The sequence below is a fragment of the Chiloscyllium punctatum genome, chromosome 25, assembly GCF_047496795.1.
Source record: "Chiloscyllium punctatum isolate Juve2018m chromosome 25, sChiPun1.3, whole genome shotgun sequence".
NCBI classification, from domain to species: Eukaryota; Metazoa; Chordata; class Chondrichthyes; order Orectolobiformes; family Hemiscylliidae; genus Chiloscyllium; species Chiloscyllium punctatum.
Genome location: NC_092763.1, coordinates 12031383 through 12050024, shown reverse-complemented (window position 1 = coordinate 12050024; position 18642 = coordinate 12031383).

The following is an 18642-nucleotide window of genomic DNA, read 5'->3' as shown; positions in this document are numbered from 1 at the left end:
ATAGTTTATCACATATCCTTAGATTCTGACTTCTGGTTCTAGACTCCCCAGCATCAGGAACATCCTTCCTGCATCTAGCCTGCCTAGTACTGTTAGGAATTTATAGATTTCAATGAGATTTCTCTTCATTCTTCTGAGTTCCAGTGAATCTAATCCTGACTGATTCAACCTCTCCTCATATGTCAGTCCTGTCACCCAAGGAATCAGCCTGGTAAACCTTTGTTCCGCTTCCGCTAAAGCAAGAACACCCTTCCTCAGATAAGGAGACCAAAACTGCACATGTTATTCCTAGTATAGTCTCACCAAGATCCTGTATAATTGCAGCAAGATATCCTATACTCAAACCCTTATGAAGGCCGACATAGGATTTGCCTTCATTACCTTTATTTCTTGTAGCATTTTCTGATTTTTAATGTTGCACCATGTGGATTGTGTAACTGGTTTTATATTTATTGTGAATAATGTATTCACAACAAAACGTTCCTTTATGTGACATCATTGTTGCACTAGCACCAATGTTGAATTTAAAATTTGTGATTTGTCCTTTGACACACATTCTGGAATACAGACGTATATGGTATGGGTCATTGATCTCATGAAGGAAGCCTGTAAATTTGTCTTCAAAGGAAGATTGTTCCACTTCATTCATACTTCTGTGTATGCAGACTTTTTCTTTCTGACATGTAAAAGAGTTTGTCATAGTTTCCAATTTGCCCAACTTTTGTTTTATAGTAAAAGCATTCTGCTTTGTTTATAGGATGCTGATCAGATCACAACATCTTATACTTTTCCTCCTAGCTGTACCTTTGGTCCTGAGTTTTTTTTAACTGCTATGCCTTCCTGAAAGTTGGTTGATGCTGTTGACCTTTTGTATCAATGACTTTCTTCCCTTCTAAGAATTGCTCTGTTATGCCTTAAGTCATGTACTTGTCTCTACATTCAATTCTGGATCTCCATGCTATAGGAAAGATGTTATTAAACTTAAAAATTTGCAGGAAAGAGTTTCAAGGAAGGGTGTGAGCTATAGGCAGAGGCTGAAGCATCAGAGGCTGAGGGGGTGACCTTATAGAAATGTATAAAATCATGAGAGGATTGGATAGCGTAAATTGACAAGGTCTTTTCTCCAGCATAGCAGAGTCCAAAACTGGAGGGCATAGGTTTAAGATGAGAGGGGAAAGATTTAAAAGGGATCTAAGGGGCAACTTTTCATGCAGAGGGTGGTGCGTGTATGAATGAGCTGCCAGAGAAAGTGGTGAAAGCTGGTACAATTACAATATATAAAAGGCATCTGGATGGGCACATGAATAGGGAGGTTTTAAAGGGATCTTGGCTAAATGTTGACAAATAGGACTAGATTAATTTAAGATATTTAGTCTGCATGGACAAATTGGACTGAAGGGTCTGTTTCCATGCTGTACATCTCTATGACCCTGTGTGACTTTCTCTTGAGGGAGGTTTCTTTACAGTCAATCTGATAGGAATTCATCAGCAATACTCATAACAATGCGATCTCTGATTAATTTTCAAATCTTTGTACTTTGGAGCTCAGAAACAACATGTTCCCAATGAAAACAAAGGATAAGGATGGTAAGATTAGGGAAACTTGGATGTCAAGAGAAATTGTAAGCTTAGTCCAAAAGAAAAAGGAAGCATATGTAAAGTTTAGGAAATGGAAGACAGACAGAGCCCTTGAAGAGTATGAAGAAAGATGGAAAGAACTTTAACTAGGTGGTAGGAAGGCTAAAAAAAAGCCATTAAAGTCCTTGGAAAACAGGATTAAGGAAAATCCCAAGGTGTTTTATACATATATAATGAACAAAAATGTAGCAGATGAAAGAATTGGTCTACTCAGGGACAAAGGAGGAAATTTATACTTGGAGCCAGAGGAAGTGAATAAGGTCCTTAACTTTGCATTGGTATTCTCAAAGGAGAAGGACATGGTAGACAGTGAATCTAGAGAAGGGTATATTGATATTCTGGGGCATATTGATATTAAAAAGGTGTTTTTGAAAAGAATTAAGGTACATAACACCCCAGGATCAGATGGGATCTATCCCAGAATACTGAGGGAGGTGAGGGAGGCAAATGCTGGAGCTTTGTATGAAATCCCACAGGACTGCAGAATAGCCAATGTTGTTCTTCTGTTTAAGAAGTGCAACAGGAATAACCTGGGAAATTTATGTCAATGATGAGGAAATCCTTGGGAAAGGATCCTTGGGGACAGGAATTACCTAAATTTAGCAAAATATGGACTTATTGGCAATGAGTGAGGGATTATATCTTGATTGAGTTTTTTCAGCAAGTGGCAAAGGTGTTTGATGGGTGCAGACTGGTAGATGTTGCCTGCATGGATTTTAGCAAGACCGTTAACAAGGTTACTCATGGCAGACTGATACAGAAGGTGAAGTCACAGGGTTTGAGGTGAGAACTAGCCATTTGGTACAGAACTGGCTCAAGGGTAGAGGACAGAGGGTTTTGGTAGAGGGTTGTTTTTCAGACTGAAGGCCTGTGATCAGTGGAGTACCACAAGGATCGGTGCTGTGTCCACTACCTTCCTTCATTTACTTAAATGATTTGGATGTGAGCATAAGAGGTACAGTTAGTAAGTTTGCAGATGACACCAAAATTGGAGGTGTAGTGGACAGCAAAGGAGGTTACTTCTGATTACAACAGGATCTTGATCAGATGGGCCAACGGGCTGAGAAGTGGCAGATGGAGTTTAATTCAGATAAATGTGAGGTGGTGCATTTTGGGAAAGCAAATCTTAGCAGGACTTATGCACTTAATGGTAAGGTCCTAGGGAGTGTTGCTGAACAAAGAGACCTTGGAGTGCAGGTTCATAACTTCTTGAACATGGAGTCGCAGGTAGATAGGAGAGTGAAGAAGGCATTTGGTATGCTTTCCTTTATTGGTCAGAGTATTGAGTACAGGAGTTGGGAGGTCATGTTGCGGCTGTACAGGACATTGGTTAGGCCACTGTTGGAATATTGCATGCGATTCTGGTCTCCTTCCTATAGGAAAGATGATGTGAAACTTGAAAGGGTTCAGAAAAGATTTACAAGGATGTTGCCAGGGTTGGAGGATTTGAGCTATAGGGAGAGGCTGAACATGCTGGGGCTGTTTTCCCTGGACTGTCAGAGGCTGAGGGGTGACCTCATAGAGGTTTACAAAATTTTGAGGGGCATTGACAGGATAAATAGACAACGTATTTTCCCTGTGATCAGGGAGTCCAGAACGAGATGACATAGGTTTAGGGTAAGAGGGGAAAGATATAAAAGAGACCTAAGGGACAACGTTTTCATGCAGAGGATGGTATATGTATGGATGCCAGAGAAAGTGATGGAAGCTGGTACAATTGCAACATTTAAAAGGTATCTGGATGGGTATATGAATAGGTAGGGTTTGGAGAGATATGGGCTGGGTGCAGGCAGGTGGGACTAGATTGGGTTGGGATATCTTGTCAGCATGGACGGGTTGGACCGAAGGGTCTGCTTCCATGCTGAGTGATGGAAGGGTGTTTTTCTGACTGGAGATCTGTGACCACTGGTGCTCCAGTCCTGGGATCTCTGTTGTTTGAAATGTTTTTAAGTGATTTGGAAGCGAATGTACGTTGTCTGATTAGTATGTTTACAGATGACAAAAAGACCCGGGGGGGGGGGGAGGGGTGCACAGTGAGGAGATTTGCCAGGGAATACAGCAGAATATCAATAGACTGGAGTCTTGGGTAGAGAAATAGTTGATGAAATTTAATCTAGGCACATGCAAGGTGATGCATTTTAGAAAGTCTGAGGCAGGAGTGAAGTACAGTAAATGGCAGAGCACTTAGAGGCATTAGTGTATAGGTCCACATTTTCCTGAAAGTGGATAAAATGGTCAAGAAGGTGAATGACATGCTTTCCTTCATCAGTCAGGGCATCAAATACAGAAATTGGCAAGAAATGTTGCAACTTTTAGGTTAGATTAGATTACTTACAGTGTGGAAACAGGCCCTTTGGCCCAACAAGTCCACACCGACCCTCCAAAGAGCAACCCACCCAGACCCATTCCCCTACATTTACCCCTACACCTCACACTATGGGCAATTTAGCACGGTCAATTCACCTAACCTGCACATTTTTGGGGGACTATTATCGAACTTTAGTTAGGGACCTTTAGTTAAGACACATTTGGAATATTGCGTACATAAACTTTCTTAAAATGGGCTACTGCTGAAATTTTATAATTGCTGGTATCAAGCAGACTGAGATAATTGGCTGCTTCCAGAAATATCTTGTATTTAACAGGAAATGTGGCAGACCTTCCACCCCTAGCCACAAACATTCCAGTCAAACAAACACAAAGCACTTGTAAACAAAGTGTTTGCATCAGCCAGCTCTGAACAAAGTGAACAATCAAAACACACTTACAGATTTGATTTGGTGCAAGTCACTACATTTTCACCTGTACCAAAACACAATCATTTTGATAGGGAACATCAAACCCATCTTGTTAAGTAAGTGTTTCCAACCAAAGCCCCACTCTCGTGATTGAAACTATTGGTTATTTTGAAACACCTTCAACTTATATAGCTTTCACTTTTGTCCATCAGTCTGTTTGTCATACCATAAGAGCAACCATCTTCGGGCTTAGCTAAAAGCCTTCCTCTGATCACGATATCTTTCAAAGGATTGATTCTCAATAGCAACCTGTATTTTACTTGTGAAATGTACCAATTCCTAGTTTACAATTGCATCTACTCTTTTACAGAAAGTGAGAGCTACTTGAAGGAACCTCAAGTGGGCGAACCTGACTTTGATTTCAACCGATAAAGTTTGCTGTGGGTTATTCTAAAATTTGACCTCCCTGGGGAAACACGCCACTGCCTATTTTAAAAGCAAAAAAAAAAGAAAATGAAAGCAAAAACTAATGCTTCTTATGTATAGGAGAGGGAGGAAGTAAAATAATTCTATTAATTTCTCTGTATTGTCTATGACATTTGCCTCTTCATAGGATGTTTATCTAAGGAAATGTATGTGCTGAATTGTGAACCTATCAAGCATTACTTTTTATGATGATCATATGTCACAAAGCTATAACTTCAATATTTTTGTTTCACATGCTTATTTGAAGATAAGAAGTCACTCCTCCCTTTGTGCTCTGTCTTCTCTGAGTCAGAGTATGAAAGTTTAGCTCCACTTCTGAGTCTAGGCCAATTGTTCAGTACAATAATAAGGGAGCACCAGTGCTTTAAAGATTATATTGGAACACCTTTAAACTGCAAGTAAAAACTTCCTGTAGGTCTATGTGAAAAACAGAAGGGCTGTACACTTGTTGTACGACTCAACATTTGTCTCTCAATGGTATTATGTTAAATAATCACATACCGTGAATGTGGGACCTGCGGCAATTTCTTGCATTTGGACTTCAAAGTACTTTGTTATTTTATGAAATGTGCTATTATTGCAAATGCCAGTTATTTATTGCATTCATAGATGGAAAACTGAGGGCTAGCGACTGACAACATGACCATTTACGTGCAGAGTGCCTAGGGCAACTATAACTAATTTAGACAATGTCAGCCAGTAATTGTTCAGGAGATCAAAGCTGCTGCTGGTTTTGATATGTAAGTGTGAAGCAAGTACTGAACTTGGACTATCTATGTTGTGATCAGATCAAACTTTTGTTGTGCAGGCTCCCAATTAACTGGGATCAGAAACACGTCCAGCCAAATTCGGATTGAAAGACACATTCCAATGTACCAATTATAATGTGGTTGACACAAAAAGACATCAAATCTGTAAAATTAATAAATCCTGGCCTGGCTAGTGATGTCCACATCCTATGAATGAATTAAAAGAGAAAAAGACACACTGCAGAAATTCAGCAGTTTTCTTAGATAGCATCCTCAAAGCAACAGTCATTATTATGTAGAAAGACCACCAACAGCTGCTAGTTTCCCTGCAAACCACATGCAATCTTGATTTAGAAATATCTCACTGTTCTTCAGTGTCGCAATCGTCAAAATACTGAGGCTCCCTCCCTAAAAGCATTGTGGGGATACCTTTACCCCATATGGACCCCATTAGCTCAAGAAGGAAGCTCCCCTTCATCATCTTAAGTGCAATGAGGGATAAATATTAGCCTGGTCACTGGCACCCATGTTCCAAAAATGAATATAAAAAGAACTACAGCTATTAATTGGTTGTAAATGTGTGGAAATCAGGTCACTCAATGTGGCGTTCTGATTTCACCATTTAAACTTTGAGGCAAATCACCAAATCACTTATCAAAGTCAAAATTTGTATTTTTTTCATTCTCACAATATTTTCCCATGTTTCTTACCATTGCACATAACACACCAGGGAAAAGAAAATCCCGACCTTAGCTTTCTTAGTTTCCCTTGTTCCATATTAATTTGAATACTTCTCTGATGTCAATGGTATCTACTTTAATTTTGCCTCTGGCATTCAGCTGTTCTGTTCATGTCTGGAATTAAGTAGCTTTACATACAATAATAATTTAAGAGCTTTACTTTTTTGCTTCTACTAATTATTGCAAATGAGATGTTTGTATCCTTTCACCCTTCTTCACCATTTGTCAACATTTTACACACCACCTCAGTGAGGCAAAGGCTTCACAATCTTTCAGTCCTGAAATATTATTGCCTCGTGTGTGTTTTTCACTCCATGTTTATAAAAAAAAGATCTGAAACACAAAAACTTCAATGTGTACATTCCATTTTAAAATATATCACTGATCTATGTTTCATTGCTACTTAAAACGAAGTGTGCTACATCCTAACTTGCACTTTTGGTCATTTGTGATAATCCTGAATCTGTACATCTTTGTTACTGTTTCATCAACAAGTGGACTTATCCAGTAACATGTCTCTCTTTGCTGATTTAATTCAATACTGCAAACATTAGATGTAATATCACTGCCTGAGTCTGATAAACCAATTACAGCAATCAAAGAAGGAAAAATAGTTACATTTGACACTTGTTAAAAATCTTTTATTAACTTTGGGTTAATGTGAGTTAATCCCAATTTATCTCAATGCAATAACAAAAATTGATTCAATTAAATTAATTGTCCTGCTGACAATTGTCTTGCTTTGTTTGATAGGTTGAATTCATTGTGAGCAAAGAATTGCTAGACAGATTCTGGCTCTACTCTTTTTGGGACTAAAGCTATTTCAAGGTTTAGAAGGACTATTAAGTGATAATTTCATAAGTCTGTGCAGGTTGTGTGCTGTTTCACAAGTGTTAGGTGTGAATCAGAAAATCTGGGGTTTTCAGCTATTTCCTATAACGCTGCCTCCACAATGACGTTATGTAAAATTAGCCCTTAGAGTTTTCAATGAAACTAGCTTTCAAAATCTGCCAATACTGATGTGAAGCACTTGGATTGATTGTCTAAGCAAGAACCAATTTTTAATTGCTATGTAAGCAGCCTTATAGAAACTATGCTGATTTAAACTCAAGCAGCATCAATTATCATTTTCTAAATGTAATCAGTAAAAATATGTTCAGCGTGAACGAAAATTAAAGTTGAAATGAAAACAAATGCCCCCTTTTTTTGCATTACCCCAGCTCTTTTAATTCAACAGAAAGCTGAATTTCTTTTCAGCTGAATGTTTTTCAACCTCTGTTTCATGGAAACTTTGAGTTTTATGACAAACCATTTTCATATATACACTGTGCATCAAAACAGTCAGCACTTGGAGGAGGAGGGATAGAAAGTAGAGAATTGAAAAGAACTCACAGTATACAATTTATATAATTTGAAGAGTGAACTGAATTAATTATTTATGAATTAATTAACATCCAGTTAGTTAACATTAATTCGTTTGGGTTTATCATGCAGGTCGCCACTGATTAACAGGGGTTTGACATAACATGATTTTTACTTTAATAACCATAATTCTAATAATGTGCCACATTTAGGGTAACACAAGACTTTTGCAACTTCCAGCAGTCTGGAGGAATATAAGTGAAAGCATTCCTAGGCAAGTTCCTTTTTGTTCAGCTTGCTTTAGCCATTGTCTGTCTCAATTCAGAGTTGATCAGTTTTTAAGAACTGTTCCAAGGTGAGATAGCCAACACTTCACCTTCATAGCAGTTGAAGAGCAGTCCTATTATTCTCAAACTTCAGCTTCCCAAGTGGCAGACAAATGGGAGGAAGTTCCACAGGTTGCCACCTCCAGATAAGCAAACTTGTACCTGAGGCAAGAAACAGGTACTTGTCTTTGCACATTTTCATGTCTATTTTGATTTATATTAACATTGTGTTTTTATTTGTTTGATGTTCTAGCAATGTGACCTGAACACTTACCTTGTTTCTATGTTAATAATGGGGCGGCATGGTGGCCCAGTGGCCCAGTGGTTAGCACTGCTGCCTTACAGCACCAAGGTCCCAGGTTCGATTCCAGCCTTGGGTGACTGTCTGTGTGGAGTTTGCACATTCTCCCTGTGTTTACATGGGTTTACTCCCACAGTACAAAGACATGCAGGTTAGGTGAATTGGCTATGCTAACTTGCCCATTGTGTTAGGTGCATTAGTCAGAGGGAAATGAGTCTGGGTGGGTTATTCTTCAGAGGGTCGGTGTGGACTTGTTGGGCTGAAGGGCCTGTTTCCACACTGTAGGGAATCCAATCTAATCTAGGTGTTTTGAATATCATAGTTTCACTGAGGGCAATCACTTGTAGGAACATAACCTTATTAATCAAGGATGTATATGGTTTAATCATCGAATTGTTACTGCATAGAAGAAGGCCATTCAACCAACCAAGCTGAATTGTACCATATTTTGGCAAAGTGTCATTTTTGTCGAGATTCATGGAGGGTTTTTCTTTGCATGGTCTTGAGAGTTATTCCAAATTCACCTTATTAACTGCCTTCCACGTTCCCTTTTCATAGGATGGTAGGATCGTACAGCACAGAAACAGACCCTTCAGTCCAACCAGTCCATGCCGAACATAATCCCAAGCCAAACCAGACTCACCTGCCTGCTACTGGCCCATATCCCTCCAAATCTTTTCTATCTATGTATTTATCTACATCTTCTACACTTGATAATTTCATCTGATACTTGCCTGATTCTCGCACTTGCCATAGCCGTAAGTAGTCACCACTGCTGGGATTGACTGGGATCTCTTATGCCAGCTCCATCTTGCATCACCTGCAGCGCACCTGAGCAAGTATTAGCAGTCTGCAGATGCCCTTCACTGTCAACATAATGGTGCAACAGCCAAATTCCAATTCTCCTCGGGGCACAGACTTTTTCTTGTACATCCAATGCACATTCCCCCACTTATCGCTATTTAAATGCCAAGGCATACAGCTCGACCAGTCCTTAGCCACAGGGTGAAAGTGAAGACTGCAGATGCTGGAGATTAGAGTCGACAGAGTGGTGCTGGAAAAGTACAGCAGGTCAAGCAGCATCCGAGGAACAGGAAAATCGATGTTTTGGTCCTTCAACAAAAGGCTTTTGCCTGAAATGTTGATCTTCCTGCTCCTGGGATGCTGCCTAACCTGCTGTGCTTTTCCAGCACCACACTCTCGACTCAGTCCGTAGCCAAATCCCATCTTACACAATACCCAATGTAGCCCAACACCATCCTGTTATGCATTGTAAGACCATTACAGACCGGGAGGTCTTCAGTTGCTCAAAACATTAACTTTTATTTACAAACACAGAAACTAAATAAACAAAAGCTGCATTTGACTTTCAGAACAGAAGCAGACTGCTGGTATGTTGAGGCATCAACAATTTTTCAGTCACTGAAGAATCATCACTGCACTCAGCACCCATCAATGGAACTGAGTGTCAATTAAGTCCCATCTGTTTAATAGTGCACAGTTGCAGTGTGTACTATCATGTAAAAGGCAATTTTCTTCAGCTCAATGTCCTCATCCTCCTCTGAACACTGCTCCCACTCTCACAGCTCATCAGCCTCCATCACATCCCCTTGTTGCCTGCTCCAGTTGCGTAGAACACAACATGCTTGGATTAAGTAGCTCACTCTGTTTAGAGTACAGTGGGCCAGCATTTATTTTCCATCCGAGGTTGCCCTTGTGAAGGTGAGGGTGAACTGCCCCTTTCAACTGTGATATTTCATTTACTGTAAGTACACTACAATACAGTTAAGTGGGGGGGGGGGGGTGGTTCCAGGAATTTGACTTCCCAATACTGATATATTTCCATGATGAATGGATTCAAGGGGAACTTTGTGGTGGTGGTGTTTCCATATATCTGCTGCTCTTGGCCTTCTAGATGGTCATGACCGTGGGTTAAGAAGGTGTTACCTGAGGAGCCTTGGTGAATTTCTGCAGTGTGTCTTGTAATTGGAACACTGCTGCTACTGAATATTGATGGTAGAGGCATTGAATGCTTGAGAATGTGATATCAACCTGACCTGGATTATAAGATCTTAAGACATAGGATCAGAATTAGGCCTTTTGGCTCATCAAGTCTGGTCCACCATTTGATCACAGCAAGTGTATTTCTCAACTCCATTCCCCTGTCTTGTCCCTGTAACACTTGATTCCCCTTATCAATCAAGAACCCATCTATCTCTGTCTTAAGCACACTCGATGACTTGGCAATGAGTTCCACAGATTCACCACTCTGTGGCTAAAGAAATTCCTCCTCATCTCAGTGTTAAAGCGTCAGCCCTTCATTTTGGGGCTGTACTTTTTGGGCTCTGGTTTCTTCTGTGAGTGGAAGCAACATCCCCACGTCCACTCTATCCAGGCCTCTCAATATTTTGTAAGTTTCATTCATTTTCCCTCTCATCCTTCTAAACTCCATCATATACAAAGCCAGAGTCCTCAATCACTCCACATGTGACAAACCCTTCATTCCTGACTTCATTCTTTTAAACTGCCTCTGGGCCTCATATAATGCCAGCCAGCACATCCTTCCTTAGATCTGAGGCTCAAGACTACTCTCCTTATTCCAAACGTATTCTGACCAAAGTGTCACTACAGTTATACTCTTGTATTCTAGCCTTCTTGAAATGAATGCTAACAGCACATTTAGCTTCCAAATTCCCAAATGGACTGATATGTTAACCTTAAGAGCATCCTGAACTATGTCTCTCAAGCCCCTTTGTGCTCCAGATTTCCAAAGCCATTCCCCACTTAGAAAATAGTCTACCCCTGTGTTCTTCTTATCAATGTGCAAAATCTCACACCTTTCCATATTATATTCCATTTGCCACTTCTTTGTCCACTCTCCTAGCCTGTCCATGTCCTTCAGCAGACTCCTCACTTCCTCAACACTATTTGCCCCTTCATCTATTTTTGTGTCATAGAGTCATAGAGATGTGCAGCATGGAAACAGACCCTTCGGTCCTACCCGTCCATGCCGACCAGATATCCCAACCCAATCTAGTCCCACCTGCCAGCACCCGCCCCATATCCCTCCAAACCCTTCCTATTCATATACCCATCCAAATGTCTCTTAAATGTTGCAATTGTACCAGCCTCCACCGTTTCCTCTGGCAGCTCATTCCATACACGTACCTCCCTCTGTGTGATAAAGCTGCCCCTCAGGTCCCTTTTATATCTTGTCCCGTCTCTTATAATAACATCCTCCGTTTCTTTGTCCAGATCATTAATATACAATGTGAATGGTTTTGGTTTTCAACGTGGACTCCTGCTGAACTTCACTAATCATTGGCTGCCATTCTACTCTCTTTATCCCCACTCTCCTCTCTGCCTTCTGCCAGTCTGTCAATCCCTATCCATGCCAGTGCCTTGCCCCTGACACCACGGGCTCTTTTCATATTTCACCACCTCCTGTGCCGCAACTTGTTAGTGTCAAGCTTCTTGAGTGTTGTTGGAGCTGCATTCAATCAGAGAAGTGAGGAGTATTCCATTACACTTCTGACTTGTGCCTTGTAGATAGTGGTCAGGTTTTGGGGAATCATGAGATGAATTACTTGCTACAAAACTTGTTGTTTCTGACCATCTCTTTAAGCCACAATATTGATATAACTCACCCTGTTCAGTGTCTGATCAATGGTTACCCCCAGCATGTTGCTAGTAGGGGAATTCTTTGATGGCGATTAAATTGAATGTCAAGGAGTGATGATTAGATTCTCTCTTATTGGAAATGGTCGATACCTGACATTTGTGTCATGAATATTACTTGCCATTTATCAGCCCAAGCCTGGATATTGTTCAATCTTGTTTCATTTGGGCATGGACTGATTGATTATATGAAGAATATCAAGTTGTGTAGTTATTAGGGAGCATCCCCATTCTGATGTTATGATGGGGGAATATCATTGATGAAACAGATGTAGATGGTTGAGCTTAGGACATTTTCCTGAAGAACTCCTGCAGAGCTGTCCTGGAGATGAAATGATTGACTTCCAACAACCACAACCATCTTCCTTTTTGTCTTGTTTGACTCCAACCAATGGAGAGTTTTCCCTGATTTCCATTGACTCCATTTCTGCTAGGGCTGCATCATGCAACATTGAGTCAAAAGCGGACTTTATGTCAAGGGCTGTCATTCTCACCTCCCCTCTGGAATTCAGCTCTTTTGTCCATGTTTGAACAAAGGTGGTAATGAGGTCAGGAGCTAAATGGCCCTGACAGAATCCAAACTGGGCATCAGTGAGTTGCTAAGTAAGTGCTGCTTGATAGTAGTATTGATGCACTTCAATCATAATAAAGTGATGCAAGATTAGACTAATGGGGTTGTATTGGTGGTTTGGACTTGCCCTGCTTTTTGCATATAGGACACATCTGGTCAATTGTCTGTATGTTCGCCAGTGTTATTTTCTGTCCACGTGATTAGTATATTGATATCTTCCTACAGTCACATACCTCCTCAGTATCAATTGTTTGACCAATTTTTGTGTCATCCATATGTTTTAGTCGAAAGTTTTATATATGCCACAAAAAAAATCAGAGGAGCTAGTGCTGAGCTGCATGAAACTTATTGGAAACAGCATTCTGTTTGCAAAATCATCCATTAGACATTTCCATTTATTATCTGCCAATTCTTATGCAGCGTCTGCTGGGTTCCAGCAGCTTTTTGATTTTAGAACCATAGAACAACTTTACCAACTTTGTTACCCACTCCAAGGAGAAAGCTGTGTTCATGGAGGTTGGTGTTGAGTCTCTTTCTCTCTCTCTCTCTCTCTCTCTCTCTCACACACAATACTACACTCTGCTGAGATTGTGGACTCAACCAAGTCACACTTTTCTCTCTTGAGGAATCATTACCCTTCTTTTGGTGCAATTTCCCCAACCTCAACCTCCACCATATCATGTCAATGACTGAGTTTTCAATGGAAATGGTGCTCAGTGCAACCTTGGCCCAACCCTCAATATTGCCCACAGTACATAAACCACCATTGGCAGTTTCTGGAAGTGTGCCCTTTTGCATGTCTGTTACGTGGCTCCTGTTGGTGTACCTTTTGAAAGGCTCTAGCATAACGAATAACTAGGAAATTGACTACTGTGCCCAAAATAACAAGATGGCGGCAGGTTAGCAGGGCTGCATGCTGGCTCTTGTCCAGGGCTCATTTGCTCCCTTCTGCTTTCATTTGCTTTTATTTTACTTCTGCTTTTATCACTTCTTTTTCTTTCCTCTGTTTTTCATTTCTTAGGCAGGTTAGTCGGTGTCACCAGTACAGCAGTGAGAACGGGCCGAGCGCAGAGTGATGGCAACTTCCGGGCAGTTGGGGCTGGCTGTGGCAGCGGATGCGGCACATCTGAGCGATTGGAGGTGGTGGCAGTTAGGACTTCCCTCAGCACTTAGGACCCAGCTGCGGCAAAGCTCCTCTGGTGAGCAAAGGTGGCGGTGGCAACAGCAGCAGCAGCGGTCTTCTTCGAAATAGCAGCACCGGGAAGAAGCCATCTCGGAAAAGGGATACCAGAGTGTTACTGGTGTGGTGGTGGTCTGGTCTGGCAACAGAGCCGAGGTCTCCTGGTTGCTGTAGGCTCTGAGCAGGAACACCTGTTTGTTGTAGGCCAGGAGCAGGGACTACTGGTTGTGGTAGGGAGTATGGACTCCTGGTTGCAGTATGCCCCGAGCATAGACTTTTGGTTGCAGTAGGCCCCAAGCAGGGACTTCTGGTTGCAGTAGTCCCCGAGCACGGACGTCTAGTTGCAAAAGGGCTGGAGCAGGGACTCCTGGTTGCAGTAGGCCTCGAGCAGGGACGTCTGGTTGCAGAAGGGCTGGAGCAGGGACTCCTGGTTGCAGTAGGCCCGCAGCAGGGACTCCTGGTTGCAGTAAGCCTGGAGCAGGGACTCCTGGTTGCAGTAGGCCTCGAGCAGGGACACCTGGTTCCAGTAGGCCCAGAGCACGGACTCCTGTTTGCAGTCGGCCTGCAGCAGGGATGCCGGTTTGCAGTAGGCCTGGAGCAGGGACTCCTGGTTGCAGTAAGCCTGGAGCAGGGACTCCTGGTTCCAGTAGGCCCAGAGCACGGACTCCTGTTTGCAGTAGGCCTGCAGCAGGGATGCCGGTTTGCAGTAGGCCTGGAGCAGGAACTCCTGGTTGCAGGAGGCCTGGAGGAGGGACGCCTAGTTATTTGCGAGCCAGAAGCAGAGTTGGAGACTCCTGGTTGCAGGTTGGGTCTGGGTTCAACATGTGCCTCAACCCTGGAGTTGGCAAGGTCTGCCCAGCAGTGAAGAGATGGGCCCTAAAGAGTGGTGACTGTTATGATGGTGAATGCAGCACAGACAACAGCGAGGTGATGAAGGAGGGGTGGTGGTGCAGGTGTCGTGTCACTGCTAAGCCAACTCAGGGCTGATGATGGAGGCAGCAGAGCAAAGATAGACTCTCTTTCAGTTATATCTTTTTACTGTTTTTATTCTCAACCTATTCAGAATCGAGCTGGAGAGTGGTGATAGTTACTTTTCACAGTGAAATGCAAATGACAATAAATCATTCAAATTCAAATTAAAAATTCAAACTGGAAATCAGCTTAATGTACTTTTGTTTAAGAGTCATTTTCAGTCATATAGATTTGAGAAGGTACTCAGTTGGCATTGTGATTAAAAATGCTTTTTATGTTAATACAACTTTCGCTGTATTAATCAAATTTTACCTAGCTAACATTCTTAAATATATGAAGGAATATCTTTACAGCAACATTTCTTTTAACAATTATTTCATTTTAAAATTCAGCTTATTACATTGGCTCAGCGCAGATTCTGCAGGTGAAAAAATAACATCAATGATTTCAACCAAAGTCATATAGTCATTTGGATCAAAACACCAAAAACATTTACTTGATCCGAATATATCAACAATAGAGCCCTCTTCCATATCCAACAGTGAGTTAAAAGAGAACAAAATGCTAAAATGTATTTGCATTCTGTATTAACTTTGGATGTCAGTGCTACTTTGCATCCTTATTAAATTACCTTCATATTCTTGAATACATTCTCCATGGACCAAGCACTTTATAATGACTTTCAAAGCTCCTGGGCCCTAATATATGTAAACTTATTGCAGCAAGATTGTTATTCATATCACATAATTATATGCAAAGTCTTGAAACATCTATAATGTTCCCTCATGTGTAGTGTGCATTAATTATGGTTCCCACTCAAGTGGAAAAATTATACAAAATACCACTTCCATCACATACCATTTGGATGACTCCTTCTGACACCCTTATGGAAAGGGCCAGCCATACTTGGTTGCTGTAAAGTGTTGCTTTAGTTGGCAGTGCTCCTTATTTTGATTTACACGTTGCATTCTAGAAAGCTAATGAGGTTGTACTGAATTGTAGAATTTAGCAAACGGATTAGGAAAAAAAACTTCTTGTCTCACCTCAAAGATTGGTGGCACCCCAGGGAAGCATGATACGTGAATGTGTGTAGAGAAATGTCAGGCTGCCCATGCATTTTGAAATGCTTCATCCATTTAAAATGACTGAAGTTGTTCCTTAATAATAGTGGAATTTGTGAAAGGTCTTGAAGTATTACCTTATGTTTGGCCAGAGTAGCATTGCATTAAATTTGATGCCTCACAGCTTTAAACATGATCGAGCTTAAAATTCTAGGAATATTTCTGTTGATGAGATAATTAGTTCATGCTAGTGAATAACTCTCTAGCTATTTTATAAAGCCATTTCTCCTTTTTAATTTTCATTTGCTTATCTGCAATTTTCTGTGTTTTCTTCGACACTGCCAAGAGAGGTACTCACAATCGCAAACATGACAACACCAATAAGGCAGGTGAATGTTTGTGATACAGCCAACAAAAATATGCTCATTAACAAAAACACTTAATTATGTATAAAGTTTAAGTTCAGTTGAAGTTTGTCTTCACGTTGTCATCTAATCCTCAGATTCTCCGGGGGATCCTACAGAATGCTCATTTGATACATTTGTTCAAATGATGGAACTGTGATATTAACATGTGTAAGTCACTATGGCTGTGATGTTCTGACTTTTGAGCTCTGAATACTTTACATAGTTACGTGACAGCCAGTGTAATTACTTACCTCACAGGCAAGAGCACTGGAGATTCAAATACAAGTCATCTTAACTTACATATTTTGATGCCCAATCAAAAGTTAATTGGAATCATAATAAGGAAGAACAAGATGCTTTAACAACAGTTTAGCTGTGATGAAGGACTCAGAATAGAGACCAAGACAAGAAAAGAATGAAAGGTTCACTATAAAATATAAGAGTTGAATTGCTTATTTGGGTGAAATAACTTATCAAAACCAACATTATTTTGTTTACACTAAAATTAATAGTCTACAGTGCTTTTTTGACAATTACAACACTTAAAAAGCATTTGGATATGTATATGAATAGGAAGGGTTTAGGAGGATATGGATCAAATGCTGACAAATGGGACTCAGTCAGATTGGGGTGACTGGTCAGCGCAGACAATTTGAACCAAGGGGCCTGTTTCCATGTTGTGTGAATATATGATTCTATGTAGACTACCAAGCAGGCAGTAGAGTGGAATTGAGGCCAAGATAAGATCAGCTGATTGTATCAAATGGATGAGCAGTCTCCAGGGTCCGTGTTGCCTGTTCTTGCTCCTAGTTATAACTCTTATGCTATCATCATATATCTCAAAAAAAGCATCAAAGGTTGCATGAAATTTGCAGGATTGTGAACATGACTTTAAATGGTGCGACAAAGGAAGTGGAACATAATTTTAGAGAGGTCCGTAATGCTCTATAGGAAAAATGAACCTATTGTGTAAAGTTCTGGGCATCACATAACAAGAAGGGAATTAGAGGTATTGAAAGATTATAATAATTCACCAGAACAATATACAAGTACACTTATAAACCAATGAAAAGTCCTCAATTTTCATTGAATCTTCTGTTTTTCTGGGGGCTTTCATGGGGTTGAACAAAGTAAAGGAGTCTGCACGTGTTGAAGGTTCTCTTGAATAGTGCTTGACAGAGATGGTTCGTTGGATATTTCATGCCATTTTATATCATGTCCACTTCAGCGAGTTAAGACATCTTGCAGGCCCTGACAATGCCTGTGGACTGTGGTGTCACTCCATAGGAGCTGTAAAACAGATCCTGCATTCGCCAACCAATTAGAGAGAGCAGGCAGCAGGTGGACCTGGCAGGGCCAATCAGAAAAACCCAGCTGTGAAATGGCTGATAGTCCCATTGCAGAGTAGATGATGCTACTGAAGAAGGGTGCCACAACATTGAGGTCCACAGTTGCTGTTCCCAGTGGCGACTTTGATGGGTTGGGGTTAATAAATTGGGAGGGAAGGTGGTGGATGGTGATCTTATTGCTTTTCCTCTTCCACTCTGACTAAATCCATGATGGGGAAGCCCATTGGTAATCAGCCAATCCCCCTCCACTTGAAACGTACTGGGACCTGAGTCCTAGCGATAACTAATTAGAGGGGAGGAGGGTTTGGAAGAGGGGAACTGTCGGCTTACAAAGCAAGAAGATTTGACAGCATTACAGAGCAACTATCTAAATGTTGATAACCAAAGTTGGACAGGAAGAGAAAGAGTGTATAAACATAGAAAAGAAAATAGGATAAAAAAGCACAAAAGATGGAAAAAAAGGAAAAATTAATAACTCAACTTAAATGTGTATAGTATTTAGAATAAAATAAATGAATTAGCAGAACAAATACAGGTTTATGGATATGATCTAGTAGCCATTATGGAGACATAGTTACAAGAATGCCAATACTGGGAACCAAATATCAGGAGAATTTGTTTTCAAAATGATATGTAGGAAAGAGAGGGTAATAGGGGTAGCTTTGTTAGTACAGGATGAAATGAGCACATTAGCATGAAATGACCTTGAATCGGAAGTTGGAGGATCTGAATGGTTGTAGGTAAGAAATAAAAGAGGAAGAAGGCACTGATAGGAGTAGTCTACAGGCACCCTAGTAGTAGCTATATGGTGTGACAGAATAAATTAGGAGATAATGAGGGCATGTAAAACAGGCAGGACATTAATTGTAGGTAACTATAATCTTCATGTTGGTTGAGATAGATTGGCAAAGATCGCCATTCTGCAGAACAGCAGAGCTGATTTGATAGGCTGAATGGCCTATTTCTGTTCCTATGATTATAGTCACAATAGAAGCCCTTATGAAAGCAACTAATGCCCAATCAAAGGTCTCTTCTAGCTCCCACAGATGTTAACCCAGTGATGCACTAGCCTTTGCGCAGCACA